Source organism: Cardiocondyla obscurior, linkage group LG12 (assembly GCF_019399895.1).
Source record: "Cardiocondyla obscurior isolate alpha-2009 linkage group LG12, Cobs3.1, whole genome shotgun sequence".
NCBI classification, from domain to species: domain Eukaryota; kingdom Metazoa; phylum Arthropoda; class Insecta; order Hymenoptera; family Formicidae; genus Cardiocondyla; species Cardiocondyla obscurior.
In genome coordinates, this window is record NC_091875.1 from 3,935,120 (window position 1) to 3,955,687 (window position 20,568).

General features: G+C 42.8%; 1 long non-coding RNA gene across 1 annotated transcript; it reads left to right on the forward strand.

Moving 5' to 3' along the window:
• Positions 1–13,026: 13,026 nt before the first annotated feature.
• LOC139107141 (uncharacterized) lies at positions 13,027–20,417 on the forward strand. Its single transcript, XR_011546472.1, has 3 exons — positions 13,027–13,098; positions 19,655–19,784; positions 19,904–20,417. It is a non-coding gene; the product is annotated as an uncharacterized lncRNA (long non-coding RNA).
• The last annotated feature ends 151 nt before the right edge of the window (positions 20,418–20,568 follow it).

Sequence of the window (20,568 nt, forward strand, 5' to 3'; positions counted from 1 at the left end):
TCGTGATATTAATCGCCGCGAGGAAATTATAAATCCTAACGAACAATCGGCCAAGGAGCTCTTTTAACCTTCGACATGCTTCTACGCGCGTATCCCGAGTGAAATTTATTAAAGCCAAGTTAAACAAGGTAAATTTAAAAGTTATCGAAAAGCGAGGTTCATTTGTTTTTATTAATATTCTAAGATCCACGCGTGATCTCTTCTTGTTTTGCGAAAAAGCACCGCGAATAAGCTCCCCGGGAATGCTTGCTGCTTGCAAGTTCGCGTATTCTCTCGAAACGATTCATTAGTAATCTGCAGTGATCAATAATGGGCACGTCGGGTTTTTTTTTTTCTTTCTTTTTTTTTTCTTGCTAGTAATCGTGTGAAAATTCGTGTACATTTTGCGGCGCATGCAAGTGAACTTCCGCAACGTGATGAGGTCGCTTAAATACTCTTCGCATGGCCCCGCTCCACTTATCCAAATATCTTTGCTTAAATATTCATCGTGCGCGCGAGGTTCAACATCCGTGTGCAGCGGAAGCGAACGGCGGCGGCGGCGAAGGCGGTGAAAGCAAAGCGATCTCGTCTGACGGATTCCGGGTGTCTTTGATAGCGACCGTCCGCGCCGCGCGCACGCACGCTGCTCGCGAGGCATCGCGCACCAGAACAATTAACCGATGGCAATTAAGACATCTAAATTAATTCGTTATAAACAAGGAGCCGGGCTGAATGGAGGCTCGTAATTGCCCGGGTTCTCACCGTGGCCCGGCAGGATACGATACGCACCGTGGGCGCGTGTGCGTACGTCGACGGTGACGCACCAACACGCGGCGAGATCGCGCCCATAATAGCGACAATTACTTTATTTTGCCATCTTCCCGGTTCCCAAACGAGCGCAGGTTGATTCCGTTTCCTCCCGCGTCTCAAAATATTCCGGCCTACCTCTTTCTCTCTCTCCCTTCTGCCCCTCGTTGCACGGTTGATGAAACGGCGCATCTTGGCACGGTGACTTTCTTTTTTTCCCGCCGCGAACCGCGCCCGTTCTCCTCATTCTGTCGCCTCCCCGCCTGTTTCAGACGCGCGTCGGAACATACGACTGCGCACTTAGCTTCTTATCTCTTATTATATCCCGCGGTTGATGGAAATTACTATACCGAAAACAATGTGCCCCGCTTATCCGCGGTATCTTCGTCATTATTAACCGCGCCTCGCGAGCTAGTTTTTCCCCGAATTGCGGCCTCACAGCGATACCACGGGAAATTCGAAACTCGCGTCGTACTCACGAACGCGATTGTGTCGTGCATTGAAAAAAGTAAAAAGAAAAAAAGAAAAAAAAAGAAAAAAAAAATAGCGTGACACAACGGAAGTAGTTAAAATCCGGAATAATTCTCATAAAACTGGAAAGGAAAGTTTATAATTGCCTTACGTATTTTCCCCTCGTACGTTTTTATCAATTCGCATTGTAAACAAAGTTGCGTCTTCTCCGAGAACGTGAAACTACATTGTCGAATAATGTCAATAATATACCACCTGAGTTAATATCTACAAAAAATATATATATATACTTTTTTTTTTTTAATTGCTGGAACTACAGCCTTAAACTTCTAAACTATAAGTACAAAATGAAAAAGATATTATATAATTTTTTATAACGCTGTCGATTATTTAAGTATTTCCTGTTTCTGGTTTGCCGCCAAATTAATGAATCCGTAAAGAGCACGTATTGTTGCTCGCATGCAGTCTGCAGGACTTTATGTAACAATTTCGTTATTGCGCGGCTCACGGCAGTTTCCTGACGCGATAACGCCGCGCGCCGCGCGCTAATTGTCGTTTTTCACGTCCGTTTCCTCGTTTTAAACTATCCTGCCTATTCGCCGAGCGACATTTTAACGCTAACTAGTAGTAGTTTAACGATGCACCGGTAGCTTAATTGGCTGCCGGCCGGTTTATCGTTCCAGCCATTGCTCGTTCTCCTTCTTTTAAAACCGCAAACGGACCATACAAATAATTGCAAATTAATATCTCGCGAGTAAGCGCTTTTAAAGATGTTCGCCATAATCTTATCGCAGTATCGTTATTATAAAAATTCAAAACCAAAGTTGTTAATTAATGCAAAATTTAACGAAGCTACCTGAATAGCTCGGAGCGGCTCGACCTTCGGCTGAGAACTGCCGCAATTGATATCGAGTCGTATAAAGGTGTGTGTAATATATTTTGCAAAAGAACACCGAACGAACACAGCGACCGCAAACATTCGTCGGTGATGTGTGTTGTTGGAGTGTTATTTTTGTAGCAAATTGTAGTAATTTTTGTAGTGATTTATTTGGGAATGCTTGCGGTCGCTGCTCGTTCGGAGTTCGTTCGCTAAGTCTATACACACCTTTATAAAAGGGCTTATACGGCGAATATTATTTTTAATATTAACTTCAATATATCGCGAGTTTTTAGCAAACGGACACGTACCTGTCGATTAAGTCAACTGTTCGTAATTTACGTAAGCAGCGTGAATTAAAGAAATGAATATAATTATCGTCCGAATGTGTATGTAAATTATTCTTGAAGAAACGAGAAACTTTGAAAGCACCATATAAGATACGTACGTACATTCGCTGTGCAGCTTTCAGTTTAATAAAAAAGTTTTATAGGCCAGTGATAAAATTAATAAGATATTTTATTGATTCAGAATAATTTGTTGCGTATATATTTAAAGCGATTATTACGTTTACATTACCTATATTCAAAATAGCTATTAGTTATACTTGAATTTATTCGGGAAACGTTTAATTGGCGGCGCGAGTTTCGTAAACTTTGTTGTAAAAACGGTTGAGCGAAGTGGAAAAAAAGAAAGATGTATCACGGGGAGGGGAGAAAAAAAGGAAGAGCCGTCTCGCGCGACGGTCCGGAGGGAAGGGCGCTCGAAAATTATTCCGATATGAAACTCATCGCGCGGCGTATCGCGTCAAAGGAGCCAATTTAAAAAAGCCCCTTCCAAGATTATCAGCGCCTCGTTGCGGCGGGATTAAAATACAAAAAGAAAAAGCGGCGGCAAGGGGGTTGAAACGTAGGCGCAGGTCGAAAAAAAAGTAAAACGAGGAAGAGCGTGGCGGGTGCGAAAAGAGGGATGGTGGAAATGCATGGGATTGGTAAACTTCCTCGTAATTTGTCCCACCGTCGCTTTGAACCTCTTTTAAGCGACCACGCACCCTTTCCCGCATTTTTACCTTTCCTCTTCTTCGCCGCGTCGCACTTTGAAAGAGAAAAGAGGAGGTCACCGGTGGTAGCGCCCTAAAAATCGATGGCGTACGGGACAGATTGTATGGGGAGGTTTGTGATTAAAGACGTTTCAGCTTGTTGAATATTCCACGCAGGATCTCCATTAAGAGATCTCACCGCGAAGAATTTTGTTTCGTGATTATTGATAAAATTGATAAATTTGCGTGACAAAAGCTATTCCGAATTGAGTTTGCGTATATTTCATTATGAATTTATTATTCTCGTTTTTAATCAAAATTTTGTCGGATAAGAGAGATGACTCGGATATCTCTTATATGTGTCTAGAATACCTTGCATATCTCATATTTGCGGCGTCATTATCATCGACGCGGGCAAACGAACGCATCCGACTACCAAATTAACCGCTAATTCGCGTTCGCTGAAGTCGACACCTCGAAGGCACGTTTCGAGGATACCGGAACGTGCGATAAACGAATTACGAGAGGCATTTCGTCGACCGCGAAACTCGTTTATGATGCCTTTAGCGCGGATTTCGCATTTTCAGCTTGCAAAGTATTTAAATGACGCCGGAAATTGTATATAATTGACGACTTGTTAAAATGTGTTTAAGCATTGAAAAAAAAAAGATTAATTCTTGAAAGTCACGGTCAGTAATTTCGCGTTTGTTAGGAAGATAATACTTTTAGATAGTATCAATACTTGTCAAGCCTGTAACCTCTTCTGTAAGCATCACTTTTGCGTTTCGTTTATCCGGTGTATCGAAATTCGATCGCGCGGTATCACCTAAGGTTTCACGACCGTTATCTGTAAACCTCGTGACCAGGTTGCATTTGCTCATGCATAACGTAATCATAAAATCGTAAGGGTGGAAACACAGACTTTTGTGTAAGAAATTAAAGGTCTTCGTCTCCATTACCGAGATAAAGTTGAAGACCTCGAGTAGTTGACGTAAAAAAAAAAAAGAAAAAAAAAAACAATGACTCGGCGGCGTCGATTGTATTATAGATCGAGGACAAGTTTTCCCTTAAAAATACATTCTTCACCAGAAGAAATTCAATATTTCTGTTTGCATTGTGCGCGCGTTATGCATATTACTTTATATCCTTGTGCAACGAGTCGAGCGGTAGGTGCTTACTCACAAACGCTCGCGTACACTTTGCATGCGCGCGTGTGTGTGCGTGCGTTGTGGTGCCGCGTTATGGATCCCCGAGTCGTTAATTAGAGCGGCGACAACCAGAGGTGCGCGGTGCTTAAGTACTCCATGCGTCGCTCGAATCGACTTGATTAATTGATCGATGCGAGGTGGATGATCGCGGTCGTGATTAAAGCGCGGGGAAGTATCGCGGGGCGAGTCGAAATATTTGCTACCGGTTTACAGCGCATCTCTCGCCGACATCCATTACGACGCACCTGCGAAATCAAAATCGCAGGTTTGATGGATGATTTTACGCGAAATGAGAAGGGACGCTTTGATTTGCCGCGGAGGCCGATTGTAATCGACCGCGTGGTTTACTCCAATTTCTGCACGCGGCGAGAACTGCGCGTCATATATTATTGTAATTAACAGAATTCTTCTTTCACGGGGCGCGTACGCAGAAACTCGGCTTTCTTGAAATTATTTCCTGCTTCCGCTTTCACCTACCGTCGCGGAACTGCGGAACCGCGTAATTAATTTCGTAATGAAGATTCGTATCTCTAAACACGCCGAGCTAAATTACATTTCTTTCCACGAAGCGGGCGCTCTTTGCATCCAAATGCAATCGGGTTCTGCGGATTAATATTTTCTCTCTCGGCCGAATCGAAAAGGATGAAAATCACTTCTCGTTTCGGGGAAGCTCTCGAAGGCACTTCGCGAAACTTATATTTATCTGAAAACGATTTTTCCTCGATCGTCAACGGCGAATGTCTTTTTTAAATCCCGCATGAAATTGTTATTGAGGTAAAACCCACGTTCTAAATTCGCCAAAGAATGCGCCATTAAAATTGAATGCGGAGTACGACACTCCGTATACACCGTGGTACGTGGCAGCGTTAGACGTTTGATTAATAGCGTCAGCGCTCATTGGTCACGCTACTAATAAAAGAGCGTTCACATGTATTAAAACCTCGCGCCGCTGCTCGCGAGTGAGCGCCGCGGCCACGTCCTCCGAGTTGTGCCCGAGAACGACGCAATATAACGAGGGAATGGCGTGCCTCGTTCATAATTGAGGCGAGCACCTACAATCCAATCGCTCTTAATCATTCAAATTCATCTCGCCTAGCAAACCGCGGCAACCATTACCGACCACCGCGCGCACCGACTTGCGGAAACCGATCTTTACATCCTGCACGAGGATTGAAACTCATTGACACGCGAATATAATTTCGACGAGCTTTGACTGTACGATGTCATAACGAATTCTTTACGATACGATAAGATATTTCCGCGCAATTATTTCTATGTATTTTTTTTTAATTAAAAAAAAAAAAAAATAGCTGATTTAGGAGGGCCAAATTTCGTTGCTTTTCTCGATTGAGTTTTAATTATAAATAATTAACGCTTTCCAAAAAGATTACGTACGTGGTAGTGGTAGTAACGTTGAAGAATGAACTTATCGAAGTTGCATTAATTTCGGCGTCTTATCGTTTGAACGCCGCGAAAGGCAATTAATTCCGATATTCATTTTTTATTAGTAATTAACGGCAAACCGTGGCATGACTAGCACTCGTGGCGCATCGGGCCGATTAATCTTCCTCTCGCGTATTTTCCGCTCGCATAAAGGCGCGCGCACTCCTTGGGAGATTTGGTCGCGCGCCCAGGAAAAACGGCCACCCCTCGTAAATTAATTTCGCTCCCGTTTCGCCCTCTCGCGCGCCAGCGCGAAGGGGGGGGGTGGAAAGGGGGCTAGTCGCTACGAGCGAAAATGGCGGAGATTACGCGAAATTATGTAAATCCGCGGCATTGTAAATGGGGATCCGTTTTTCGTTTTATTGGACTGGGCCCTCCCGGACCCCCTTTCCTCCACTCACCCTCGCTTTCTCCGGCATCCTCGGTCATATAACTGAGACAAAAGGCCGCCTAACGCCGAAACAAAGGGTGCAGAGGCGAGTGGAGATCTCTTGAGGGCACACATGCAACGAATTTAACTGCTTCCCCAGACATTACTCTTGCTAAATTTCTTTTATTCGCCCGTATTCCCCTAACTGTCTCTTTCGTTGTCTACCTCCGTCTCTTCCCGCCCCTTTCCCCTTCACGCTCATTTGTTATAATATACTTGTCTTTAGAAAGGGTTATATCAGATTTTAGTCGGAACAAAAGGACGGATAATGCGGAAGGTCACCGTATCAAAGTTTCAATAAGCGTCCATCAATTTGCTTTTACATAGGCACGAGCACACTGCGTATACGTATATCGTTGCATCTGTTGTACGCGGAAATATTATGTATAGATTTTGTAGTTAACAACCTACGCATATGTCGAAGCAATTTTTCTTCTTCGTACACATAATCGTTATTTAATAATAAAAAGATTACCCACGCGCCGGGGTCTGACGGGGAAGCAGGTATTGTCGTCATTTCGCTCGCGATTATGCAGGAATATAGTACGCTCTATCGCGACGATTTATGAATCGATGGCGAGCTCAAAGGGCCTCTTATTCAGGGACATTCATTATTTTCCGCGTAGCAAGTCGAGCCTTTGCAGCGGCTTTTAAAAGGTGACAAAATCCCTTTAGAGCGCGCCGCTCGAGGGTGGGCTAAGTTACAATTAATTAATTAACTCCAACCCCTGTAATTCATGCGGTAAGTCAAACTTAATTAATTACCGCCCGGACTGACGACGGAAAAGAGGAGAGACGATGGCGGCCGGCGCTTTTCGCCTTATAAAATCATGTTATTCGCGACGATTTTCGCACGTCGATCGCCGGTGCCGCGCGATAAAGAGGAAAAAAAAAAATTACGCGAGTATTAATTATTCTTTCTCTCCTCGATCTGCTCTCGGAAGCGATTGGTTGTCCCGCGAAAAATAAACGCAAAAAGCACGCACGCGAAGTCTATCGTGGCCTGACTCTCAACTCCTCGACGGGCGGAAAGCGGGTTCGGGTTTATTATCCCCCTTTCGTCCACGTCAATGAATTACGGCGAAACGTCACTCTGTGTGGAAAGGCTATTAATTACGAATCCCTCCTACTATTGTTCCGCCGCCGATAACTTTTCTATTATCTTTCTAAAAAGGGATTTAGGATGGAGCGGTTCCCGCTCGGGTTCGACTTAGCGGCGCCTTAGCATGTCGTAAGTTCGCTAAATATTGCGATTTTCTTATTATCTCCACGAGATCAAATTGTCTGTTTTCTATTCAGAAACGCGCGTGTTTTATTAACGAATTATTTTTATCGCGCTTCCTAGAGCTTGTAGTATATTTGCAGAAAGATATACGATATACGCGGTTATTTTTCAGCTTCCTGAGGAATTCAATAGTGATCTTTTACATATTACGGTATCACTCTTCCTGGTTCATAATTAATCAATATTATCAACCGGAATTAATCGTATCACGCGCTATTGTTAGCATTTAGTATCACTTTCTCTTTCTCCGTTTATAATTAGATCGGCAACGATTACGTTTTTAATTGCGATCTTATAATGAGCTTTTTCAAATAAAGTGTTCTAGTATTCTTAAAAGATAGATTTTATCGATTCAGTTTTCATTTCGCTAACAATTTTTTCTCACGAATCATTCTGATAGTTAATTTTATTTATATAACACTGTTTATACAATAAAACAACATTTTTACGTGAAACGTAAAAATTGCAAAAAAAAAGATCAAATAATTACTCTTTCGAAATGATAATTATCTCTTCCTGCAACGTGATTTGAATAATTTTCTCATTATATTGAACTCTCTATAATTCATTTTTATTCTCTACTTGTTATATTACTTACAAAATAGAGAAAATCTTTTTCTTTTTAATTTTGGCACGTGTCTATGTACATGTGGTATTGTTTTGAAATGTGAAAGTTTGAAAAAAAAACCTTGAAAAGAAAAAAAAGGTACCCTGAACTAATTTCTCTATGGTACAAGCACCGCAAGGCACTGCTACCTTCTTTTCAAAAAGGAGAAAAAAATGTCGAGTTAATGTCTCTAGGTTAAACAGATATTGGTTCCTTTATTGTCTCCTTTTTAAAATCGCTTGCGATGTGAAACTTAGGAATCCATATCTAAAGAGTCTTGAATGACTAAACGAAAATATTCAATTTCGATTGTTGTACAAAATTATTTTAACCATGTCGAGTTAATTGATAGTATTATATTTATTGTTCACCGATTTCATTTGTTAGCAATTTCGATTTGCAATATCAGTCTCGGCGGATTTTACTGTTTTAAAAACAAAGAGAGGAAAAATAAGAAAAGCGGGTCGAGGTCAGAGCATAGCTACTGTGAGAGAACCGTTTCGATCTTCAGAGCTGCTGGGCATCGAAAGGGCTTCAAAAGGGCCGCTCCGAAGCCGCGGCTGTCCGGAACCCATTTGTTTTCGCTCGGCGCGAGGCTTGACGCATAGAAAGATCGATCGACCGGTGCCTTAACCTCAGACTCCCACGAAATCGTCTGGTTTCGATAAGAAAAATTCTGGGGCATTAATTGGACGGGCGGTAATTGAGTCGTGATGGAAAACTGATAGTCCTCCAGAGCGGTTGTAATTTACTGCTCCGTCGCAACGGAAAGCTCGATGCGTCGCGTAGAAGTCTCTTCATTCTCGATAGCTGTCATGCTGAAGATTGCTCGACGGCAATTAAGTCGCGTCGAAGATAAGGCAGTCATTAAACAAAGATTAACTCAACCTGCCCCCCTTTTTTTTTTGTAATCAAGAACGGCGTAAAATACATTGTATCTTTTGATTCGAAACATTATAACGACGAACGATATAAAATTATGAAAATTATATGAAGCTTTGAGGATAAGCAAATTATTAATCATTAAAAGGGTACGTGATAAAAAAAAATATATATTTTACATAGCTATATATCGGTTGCAATGAAATTCTTTGCCTGAGACGCGCCTTTTGCTTTTTCTACGTTCGGAAGTTAAAAATGAACGTGAGTTTCTCATGGAGAGAAATTGTGGAATGCCGTTCAAAATTTTCGAAAAATCGCTCGATGGAAGGCGAGATTTGATACGATGCGATACGTTGCGATGCGATGCGATGCGATGAGATGCGATGAAGATTGGATAGATCTACAAGGAGCAGTGTATATACGGTAGTCGAGAAACGAAGTGAAATTATCGATGCGATTGCCACTGAAGCATCTGCGTTCGACGAGGCCACCGACAAAGGGTCGATCAACGATTCTCTCCATCTCGCCCCGCGTCGCCTACCCCTGCCCGGACCCCCTCCCACTTCTTTTTTACGAAAGATAACCCACGGTGGCCACCTTTTTGTTTGCTCAGCGAGATTGCTTGGCCCTTGCTCGGAAATTGACCGAAGATTGCGGCCGACCGACGTTTGCTCTGCGGCCACGGCCTTAACTTTGCGCCACCGCAAAAATATCATTGGCTTCTCTTTTCTCATTTTCTTCTTCTTCTTCCTGATGCACCACCTTCTTATTCGGTTTCTTCCAACCTGGGAACAAGCCCGCGTATGTTCCACAGTAGCCCCGTGAGAGACTCCAATACGCTAGAGAATCGTTTTTACGCCTGCACTTATCGCTACTTCAGCTGTATTATGTAATTGGTATGTTAGTTTATACTACACACATAGATATATTTTTCCCTCCCCTCCTTTTTTTTTTTTTTTTAACATGAATGTATTTTAGGAAAGTAGACGTCACGCTTTTGAACTGTCTCTATGTTCAATCATACTTAGCGATATAGATTTATGACGGTACTTTATCTAGTGAGATATATCTTCATACTTATCAATAGATCTGGACAGGTTGGGCATTGTCTTCTAGAATTATGTCGGAGGCATTTTAACGCGCTTTAACCACGAACGTTTCCCCTTCCTCGTCAACTCAAAGATGACGTCCGGATTTATTATCGGATCCTTTCTTCCTCTACATCCCACTCGTAGGATATAATCGGAGGCGATGGAGCGCGCACGAAGCTAACCGCCCAGAGTATTATATATCGAAAAATATCCGAGAAAACTTCTCCCCGAGGAGCAATGACTTTTGTTCGCAGCGATGCCGTCAGGAGCCATCATTCTTAATAAGTCGTCATTTTGCAGCTACTCGCAATATGCGTGTCTTTCCTTTTTTTTTCTTTTTCTTTTTTTTTTTATACAAAGCAGATTAATTAAAATAAGAAAGTCCTATAATTCGAAATTGAATAATGTTCGAAGTCGTAATTAATTACAAGTAGGTGCTCACGGGTTAGTCAGCTACAATGAAAAATAACCGAGAAACTTTAGGTATATCTTTTAACTTAATCGCAGATTATTAATCTACGGACGTCAAATTGCCTCATAAGGAGACACTTTCATCGACGTTGTACGGTAAATCGGTCGAGGGCGATGACGACAACTGATCGATCGTTCGATCGGTTGGTTCGATCGGGTTACCGGTGCGCACGATCCCCGTCCTACCGCGAATCATATCGACGTTATGAGATCGATTACAGAGCGAAAGACGGTAAGAACCTCGATAGGGGAAGGACGCTATTGAATTACCATAAAACGTCATGATTAATGCAAGGTAAACGAATATAACGCCGCAGAGACCGCAGTCTGTCCTGCAGCAGTTAGCGAGTATCGCGGTATGGTTTCCTGTGTGCTTATATCGTTTTGCCTTTTATCACGCTGTCTTACTTACGTCCATAAAAACTATGAATTGCCATTGAAAAGATGCACTCGTTAATTGTTGAAGGAAAGAAAAATAAATTTATATTGGGCTTGAATTTTATTAAATTTTTGTAACAATTCTTGTCGATTCTTGTTTTTAATTCGATTTAGCAACACTTTTAATTCACGTAATACAAGTTTTAGATGCAAAGCGTTTTTAATGACACGCAAAGTGAATGAGAAGCTACTCAGCAACTTTTATGCGTGGCGTACCGCTACGAGCTGACTCATTCTATCTTATATTTAACTCGACAGCAAACACAGTATCTTCTGGTTTCTCTGTTGAAAGAAGATTGACATTTATTAACTTAACACGTAAAAGCATTTCAATTACGCATCGTTATCCATGCAGTCTTGTGTAAATTATTATTTTCCTTTTTCTTTCTAAGTAAGAAATGAACCTTTCAACAACGATTTTACATAACAGTTTATATAATAATATGCCAATAACAAATTGCACAACGCATAATGCGTAACGTGTAATTAAAATAGTTATTTATTTGTAAAGCGGTATCTCTCGCGTCATTAAGAGAAATGGATAGTTATTTTAATACTTCGGGGCTCTCGATCTGTCGGATCTGCGTACCCGAGTTTTCGCAGAGAGGTATTTTTGCGAACGACTTTTAAGCGGACGACGTGCGTGCACCCGTCGTGAGAATCTGCGCGCGTGCGTTTGCGTGCGTGTCGACAACATATGATACCAATGGGAACCTTAGGCTCTGTGGTTTGAAGCCCGTAACGTGTGGCCGCGAACGATGCGACGACCAGAAAACAAGGGAGGCACGGTATGCGGATTACCGAGCGCGATAAAGATTATTGCATAAAACACGGTCTCTCTTGTCACCGTTCTGAACGTCAGGTTTAATTCCATTTTTCAGCGACTACGTCATATCTCTCTTTGCATTGCTGGCGACGAACGAAATGCATTTTCCGATCTGCTCCGATTTTTTACTCTCCCTCTAGACTCGAAATATCTATTTATACAAGTCCGATTATCCGGAATATTAGTTTTTTATACTTGTTTCTTATAATTTAATATGATTTTCATATATGCATTACGTTTCACTTCAACTATGCGTATACGGATACGAAAATAAGTCGTGGAACGTGCACGCGTTGCGTTTGACTTCCGCGCGCTAAAAATTACCAGGGAATGTGCAGTAGCGCCGGCGGTGAGCTACGTCTGCGTAGCTCCAGCCATTCCCCACCGTCCCTCGTCTACACCGTGACGCTCGACAATCGCTGCGTCGTACTCTCCGTACTTACGGAAATTTCTCGCAAGTTTTAGCCCTCCCTGATTAACAATCCGCCGAAATTGATGTCCAGGATAGTGAGGTAAGCTGTACAGCAAATAGATTTACTGTCTCGTTGCGTTCGATCGTGTTTATGATGCAGTCATCGGTCGCGACCTTACGGCTCGACGCGAACGCTTTGCCGAAAATCCGTGGTTAATTGAGCGATCGCACGAACGACGCACGGCTTGCTGAGCGAATTCGGTGCCCGACATTTACGTGTTTAAATCGTGCTCGCATTGATCGCAGCAGTAATTTATGCCTGTAATTGCAGTTCGTCGCTTTTCTACTGGAAACGAGCTGCCGCGGGGACGCGAGCTGCCGCAGAAAGACTCGGTCGAGAAATGGAACGATCGAAGAGATCGACGATTAAAGTGGAAGAGGATTGTGCGATGAAACGCTGGGACTCGACGAGCATGATGAGCTTATGACCTCCTCTTCTGAAGATCTTCCTTGTACAGAGCATGTGCGTGTGAATTTAATAATTGGTACGAAAAAAATGTTATAGTTTTTAACAAATTTAATTTATTAAATATCGGTCAAATAATAGATAACTTAATTTTTAATTATTTAATTCGAAAGCTAATTAGAAACAGAAATTAATTTTTTTAGTCTCTAATCGTCTCTACAATTTAATTTTTTATTTTTATGTTTTAGTGTCATCGTCGTAGCTAATCTTCGCTGCTGCGCATCGAAATGCTGCGGCTGGTCTTATTGCTGGCAACTTAAGTGAGAGAACAATAAGATCTAATTTGATCCAACGCGACTTTTACAAGTAAGATTTTTTAATCATATAATTATTTGTATTGTTCGAAACACTTTGATTCCAGTTCTGTGAATTAGAACAAATTATTTCTTTTTTTTTGGGTGGGTAAATCTGAAAGGGGGGAATACACCGCGCATGAATAACGCCGTTATGCCCCGCGTTGATCTACATTGCACAAACTTGCGAAAGAGCCGATTGGCCGATCTCTTACTAAGTATATCTCTTGTGGCAAGACCACATTCCGGTCCCCTTACAGCATCAGGCTCGGCTGCCCGATCTCATCGATGAATTCGCCGATCCGATAAACCTCTTTCGATTTTCATGATCCCTTCGCCCGGATCGAGCTTCGGCGATTGCATCGATTATTCCGAAACATTTACGTAAATCAGTACGCATAGAAACGCATATTATTTCCACCGTTAATTTTTCCAAATCAAAATTGCGTTTCGAAGTCTCAGTTTTCCATACCGGTTGACGTTCTAACTTCATCCCTATTATTGTCGTTAATTCCATTAACGTGCGTTCGCAGCGTTTCGCGAGGAGCCGCCGCAGGTTGACTTCGAGCGTGATTGATAAAATGATAGCGAGCTCGCACGCCGGTGTGCATTTACCGCGCCGGTATGAAACAGATGTGCGTACTACGGTGTTCGCGTATCTCGAATGCGCGGTTCTGATATCACGCAAATGCCCCGCGTACAATCGCACGGTACCCGGTACGTACACTACGCGCAAGTGGAAATGGATGGAGGCGCGCGGCGCGTAAGTACACACGCATATCGCGTACGGGCATATCTCCTCTCTTGTTACCGTGCCGTTTTCTAATGACGTAATCGTCCCGAACGAGAATTCCAGCCGCATGATCGTTTTCCTCGCAGCTTCGCCGAGAGTCGGTCCATCTCGCTCCCTCAATCTCGGTAATCGTTTTAATCCCTCCTCGGAAGGCACTCGGCTAAATTGAGAACTCATTGCCCGCCGCGGTCGCGTTTCTTCGTCCATCGTCTAACTCTTTCTTTCTTCCCCTTTCTTTCTTTTCTTTTTATTTTTTTATATTTTTTTTCTTTCCTTCTTTCGCGCGATTTTTCGACCGGATCGTACCGTGCTCTTAGCTCCTACTTTTGCGCTGCTCCTCCAAGTTAGCAAACCATGGTATTTGATGCATATTTGCACCGAGCGATTTTTACTTTAATACTAACAGAGTTAAGAACGAGGAAATAAAACGATAAAGACAGGGGTACTACGAATGATTATTATAATTTCGTATCACGCACGTTTGTCTAAGAAAATTCCCATATCGATATTTTTCTTGCGTGAATTACATTTTACACGACTGTAGAAAGAGAGAAAAAAAAATGGTAAAACATTAGCCGCGTCATTATAAACCGATTAGCGAGTACGCGACCGTTTTCTGCAGATTCCTTTTTGCGCGAAGGGCTTCTCGCGATCATAAAGGCGCGCGGAGCGCGTCCCTGATGTCCCTCGACCTTCTCAATCCACCGCGGTACGTCGAACCCGAGAACATTTTCGTATCGTTCTCTCTTGTGTTTTCTGTAATAAATCAAATTAATTCGCGTAATAACGTAACAGGCGCATCGATGCGCCGCATCCGAGACGGCAATCAGATCGTTGCCCGAGGAGACGAAAGGATGGCGAGAACGACGCAAAAACGCGCGCTCTCTCTCTCGCAGGACTAATTTTTCATTCGTCTTCTGGATCTATTTGGCCCCCCGCTCGCCTCCTCCCCCTCACGCCCTTTTCCCTGCGTGCTACCACTTTCGTACGAGATCGGACAAAACATCCATCATGCACGTGGTGGTGGTGGCGACTTCGAGATGCAGAAAAACTTAATTACCTTCATTAAGTGAGGGCTGCGCGTCTGATCGCGGCTGATCAATCGTCCATTTCGTTTACGGATGTTGAGCTCGAGTGACGTTCAAGCCGACCATCGGGCTATGTCAAAACGACGTTGATGGGACTGTGTAATTGCAAACTATGAGAAATGCAAGTCTCCATCCCGCGATTTTACATTTCCTCCTTTTTCCGTTTTTTTCTTTATTTTTTTATAATTTTAATCAAAGCTATTATACTTTATTTATATAAATTTAGCTACACAAAAGAAAATTGTACGTTCTGCATATCGTTTTTAATGACAAGTCGCAGCCTAGATAATTAAAAATTGCAAATTATATCCCTTCCGAATATACAAAATAAATATTCCGCAGCTCGAAGTGCCGGCGCTACGTATACCTCCGAACAGCAAGGAACTATTAAAAAATATATCCCAACATAATTACGAGGTACTCGCGTTAACTCCGCACGTCATAAATATTCATCAAACAATTCGCAATATTAGCGAGTGTATTGAGTCCGACTGTCGTTGCAGTCCCCCCTTCCCACCCCTCCCGCTCGCGATCGAAAACAAACACGTAGGACCGGCAATTACAGGCAATTACAGATTTTATTGTTCGACCCGTGCCACTGCATCGCGGGCGTGCGCGTGCATGCAACATGCACCGCGTTTCGCTCTGCCGCGGTAACGCACGGGACATTATACGGTGCCCTCCGCCATCGTCAGAGCCCTCTTTCTCCCTCTCTCTCTCTCTCTTGCTCTCTTTTACCTCACCCCCGTGGACTGCTTAATGACTCGACTATGGTGCCGCCAAAGGGGCGCGCTTCGTGCCGCTTTATTTTTACTTCCGCGGGCGTTCTATAGGCACCCGCTATTAATTGCCGTCGTTCCGCACCGACTTCGCCGCGAATCCATCTACCACCTCCGACACTACCACAGCCGCGCCGTCGTCACTATCACCACCTTGCGCCGAAGAAATCCGCTCGTGTATGCCCGCGGGGTTTCCGCGCTTAAACCCGCGACTGACCGTGCTAATTTCTCGCTCGCGGCCCGCGCTCGCTTCGGAACCGCATCTGAATTCGTCCCGCGATTACTTCGCGTGCCAAATTCATATTTCGTACGTTACGAAAAATTATGCACGGAAGATCCGGTACTGCACGAGTCTTAAAATTTATGTCTCTTCGTTTTGACGATTACTTAAGTTTTTCTTTCGCTTTTTTTTTTTTTTTTTTTTTTTCTCTCTCATTATGTTAACGTAGCAAAGAAAAATCTGATCTTTAATTAACTGTGATGAATACTTCCAATATCCAATACATATTCCACCGTGTATAAACTTATTAACATTTACACGTGTGCCGCTATGTTATTATACTCTCCGCGATATCGTGAATGTGCAGTTATCGCGATCATCCTTCATTAGCCCCGTGTTTTTAGCCGTTAAACGATTTCTTTATTCATACGCTCGAAACAATTAAGAACGAGTAACTGTATCGGTTACTGTATTGCGCGGGGACGAGGTATTGTCGGACGGCTCGCGGTTTCTTGCAGGAGCGCGTGTATTTAATACAACGTGAGGATATTACCTGACGAGGACATACGTATGTAAGCGCGAGTGTATAGAGGCGTGCACGCGCGGTAAATGTGTGCGGAGGAACACAGCGATTAAGAAAGTGTCTATGGGAATTTATGCTGGCGTTAATTCACGGCAGCCAGCTCGGTCCCGCTTCGTTATTAGTCCTTTGCTCTCGTTTAACGGCGGGCAATAACGAGCGGACTACCCAGCGCACGATAATAAAGCAGCGACTATAATGACGGCAAGGAGAGCTTCATTGTGCCATTATTCTTATCGTCATCTTCGACGCGTCCGTTCCTATCGTCACGCCCGCAAAATCGCCGGACGGTATTCGCGAAAACTTTAGCCGCCGCTCGTCTCCGATTAACGCGATATCATATTGCGCTCGCGTTTAACAAAGCCGGGTTTTTAAATTCGATAATCTCAGCGTCAATTACACGTAACTACCGTTTTCATCTGCGGATCGTTCTAATGTTAAACGCAAACGAGCTTGTGCATGTCAACGAGTTGATCGCGCGCGATTGCTTGGTGAAATATCAATCTAGGTGCGTGCAAACAAAAAGTCAAGGCGAGGCTGACGGGTGGCCGCGAAGGAATCCCCTTCGGGAATTTTCGACCTTTGTCGGCGGGAATATTTCAGTAGCAATCATATCGGTAATTCGTCGGCTGATTGTCCCTGACCGCAGCTCGATCCACGAGCGGACAGCGTTCCTTATTTTATTCCGTCCTTATTCGGCCGATGGATAAGCTCTAACGGAGCCAGGACGCCAGTTCGCGTAGACGCGTAAGGAGAAGGGCCCTGGAGGTGGGTGAGCGCGAGATCAAAGGATCAGCATAAACGATCCAATCAGTCGGATAATTCGCCGTGATTGCGCGGAATTCGTGCCGCGTACGATTCTGCTACCGTACTGCTGCTGCCCGTCGCGTGATTGCCTCGGAAAACAATCGCCCACCCGTTTACTGCAAGGCCCACAGAAGATACTTCGCATTCCGTAGCTCACCTCGCCCTTCGCGATATTTCAGATTATATATATAAATATATTTTTCTTTTTTTTTTTTTTTTAGTAAGATTGATTTCAAATCGGTTGACTTTGCGTTTAAATTAAAACTTTGAAGCGCAACGGTGCGTTATTGCATTCGATTTTTTTTACAAAGAGAGAGAATTTTTACAAAGGAAACATTAAGCTTTAAATCTTAAATGATACGTATAGCGTGTCGCGTCTCGGGCGATTATAAGCCGGCGCATGTTTTTAAAGATCATCGACATTGCTGGCACGGTCAATTAGGTATCGGGATCGTCACCCGGGTCCTCACGTATCGTATTTCCGACGTGGGAGGTCCAGGGTGTCTTTTACGGAGGGATGAGCTTATGGAACTCCGTAAGAGGCTTCCATCATGTGCTATTTTCTGCGGAATCTTCATCCAAAGAAAATTCATAAAAAATAATCCAGATTTGTCGAAGCCGGTGATTTATAAAGTATATATGTCAAAATCACAATGGCTGTACGGCTGAAAAATGAGTTGAACTAAGTAAAATGCTAATACACGACGTATAAAAGTGTAATATCTTTTCTATTGCCGATTAATATGAATAGATTACAAAGTGTCACAATTTATATTATCTGGGATTTGTATCGCAATCGATAAACAATTTCATTACCGTGGTTCAATTGATCTGAATATCTACAACGAATATCGTATGCTAATGATATTCTCATCGCGTTTTCTTTATTGTGACAATTTAAAAGGTGTCCGCATGTCGATGATAATTCGAATGCAATCATGCACAAAATCTGGCCGAACGAACTGGAAAAGGCCGAGGCACCGTAACACGATCGGGGCAGCAGGATCACTTTGGTGATCCTGGTTCACAGATACATGCACGTGAGATCGTGACACGAGGTCGTTTCGTGAAACCGGCACGTTCGTCCTGCATCTCAGAAACAAGATAAGTGTCGAGCTGTCTCGAACGATTAGCGCATTAGCATAATTTGGGATATCGAATTCGAATCGTCGCTTAGATTTGACACCTGGCATCTACATATACATGTACACATATGCGCACGTTTAACTCGGTATTACAAGCCAGGATATAGTGATTATTAAATTAAAATAAAAATATTTAAATTGAAATAATTATTGGATTATTAAAGTTAGGAACGATAGGTTTCTCAAGCGAATACGGTAAAAAGCACAATTGTGACGTAATGCAGAAAATTATAGTCGAGATATATTATTGCTCCGCGTATTGCATATTCGTTGAAATGAACATTTACGTACCGTTGTTATCGCACAGAAAATAGAAAATGCTCTATATAACAGATAGCGATCTGACGTAAGATATATGAAATAAAACCGTGAGCCGTATCTGCAGGGATCGACAGATTCATAAATTTATAGACAGCTAGATTTATCGATGCATATATTCATAACTCGGTAAACCCACAAATTACTATCTTTGTATTTGTCTAATATGGAGATTGCATGCAAACGTTATCGAGGACTGAAAATCAGACGGCCTACATTTAGCGCTAAGTGCGGGATATAAATACAGATCCACGACTTTCTTTTAATCCCTTTGCCGTTATTATTCGCAATTCTTTATTATATGGGCAATACGTCGCATTATAATAAAAGTAAAGTCGGCGATTTTGAGGTTCAATTTAATTGTAATATTCAATTAATATGTCCAAGCAAAGGCGGTCTTCGCGGTTCTCGAGATCGAGGACGATCTGCTGGACGTACCGTCTTTGTCTGGACATATTAAATATTAAATATTACAATTAAATCGAACGAGAGTAGCGAATAGATAGCCGCGGGGGGGAACGGGGTGAGGGCGAGCGCGAGCTACGTGTCGCGCGCTTGGTATATTCCCCCACTACTCCCACTCTCGCTTTGTCCTTCTCTAGCGGTCGCGAGAAGCACACGTACTCATTACGCGCTGCACAGCAGCCACGTGTGTCCGTACCGAAAATTATCATCTCCTTCCCATTTTACGTGTGAGGGGAGCACGTGTGACCACGTCTCCTTTCCTCAAAGTAAGTCATATCCTTACGCGTACATCTCTGCGAAATAATCTTTATGTTTCGAAAGTGTTGCGTGGACTCACGCAGTTTTAATTGATGATCTGGGCCTTTTGTTTGCAGGTTACCAGTGCGAGGATCAAGTTTAAATGGACTGAGAGGAAGCTAGCCACATTCTGACGGGAGGTCTGATAATTCTGAGAGGAGGAGGAGGCCCCGGATGGGCATCCTGCATCGGCGGAGCAACTTTTAGGTGAGCATCAATTTATTAAATAAAATCTTTAATAAAAAACCTTTACCTTTTTTTTTTATTAATTTTATTAATTGATATATCAGCATCTCTACATTAATATTTTGCATTTTATGTTACAGCCACCAGCAGAACTCAACAACTCCGCTGTCTTGCAGATTGGTAAGTCGCATGACTTTTTTTATAGTAGTTTGGGTCTCTTAAAAAATAGTGCGCGTGTAGCCCGCGCATGGTTTCTTCTAGTAAATGATAAAAATACTTAATAACTAACCGGTAACATAAATTTCGTCGTTTTCGTTATTATTTCCGGAAATGAAAGTCTCTCGACGAGTGAGTGCGCTCGCTTGAAAATTTCGACTTTAAAATCCCAGTAATTGCGGAGAGATAACTAGTTGCGGATAAGTGTACCGTGATTATTCCGTGATTATTTCGTGAGTAATAGGTAAAACAATTATTTTACGATTGCCAAAGAAAACGGTTATCCAATGAAGTTAACGTTCTGTAACGCACGTAAATGTCGGAAGCTTACGGAGTTTGAGTCATTCTTGCGGTCAATAAGAAGTATCGTAACGAGTCATTTCTTTCGATTGTTAAACGTATAATTTTTCTTTTCCTTGGTAAAAGAAAGAAAGAAGGAAAGAGGGAGGGAAATAATTGTAGCTGGTATCGCGAGCAAGAGCGTATTTATATTTCGGACATTATCAATCGACGAGATACGAACAATGCAACCAACACCTGCGCGCGGCGCAATGAAAGCGCGATAAGATCGAAAGTGCACCATCGCGAT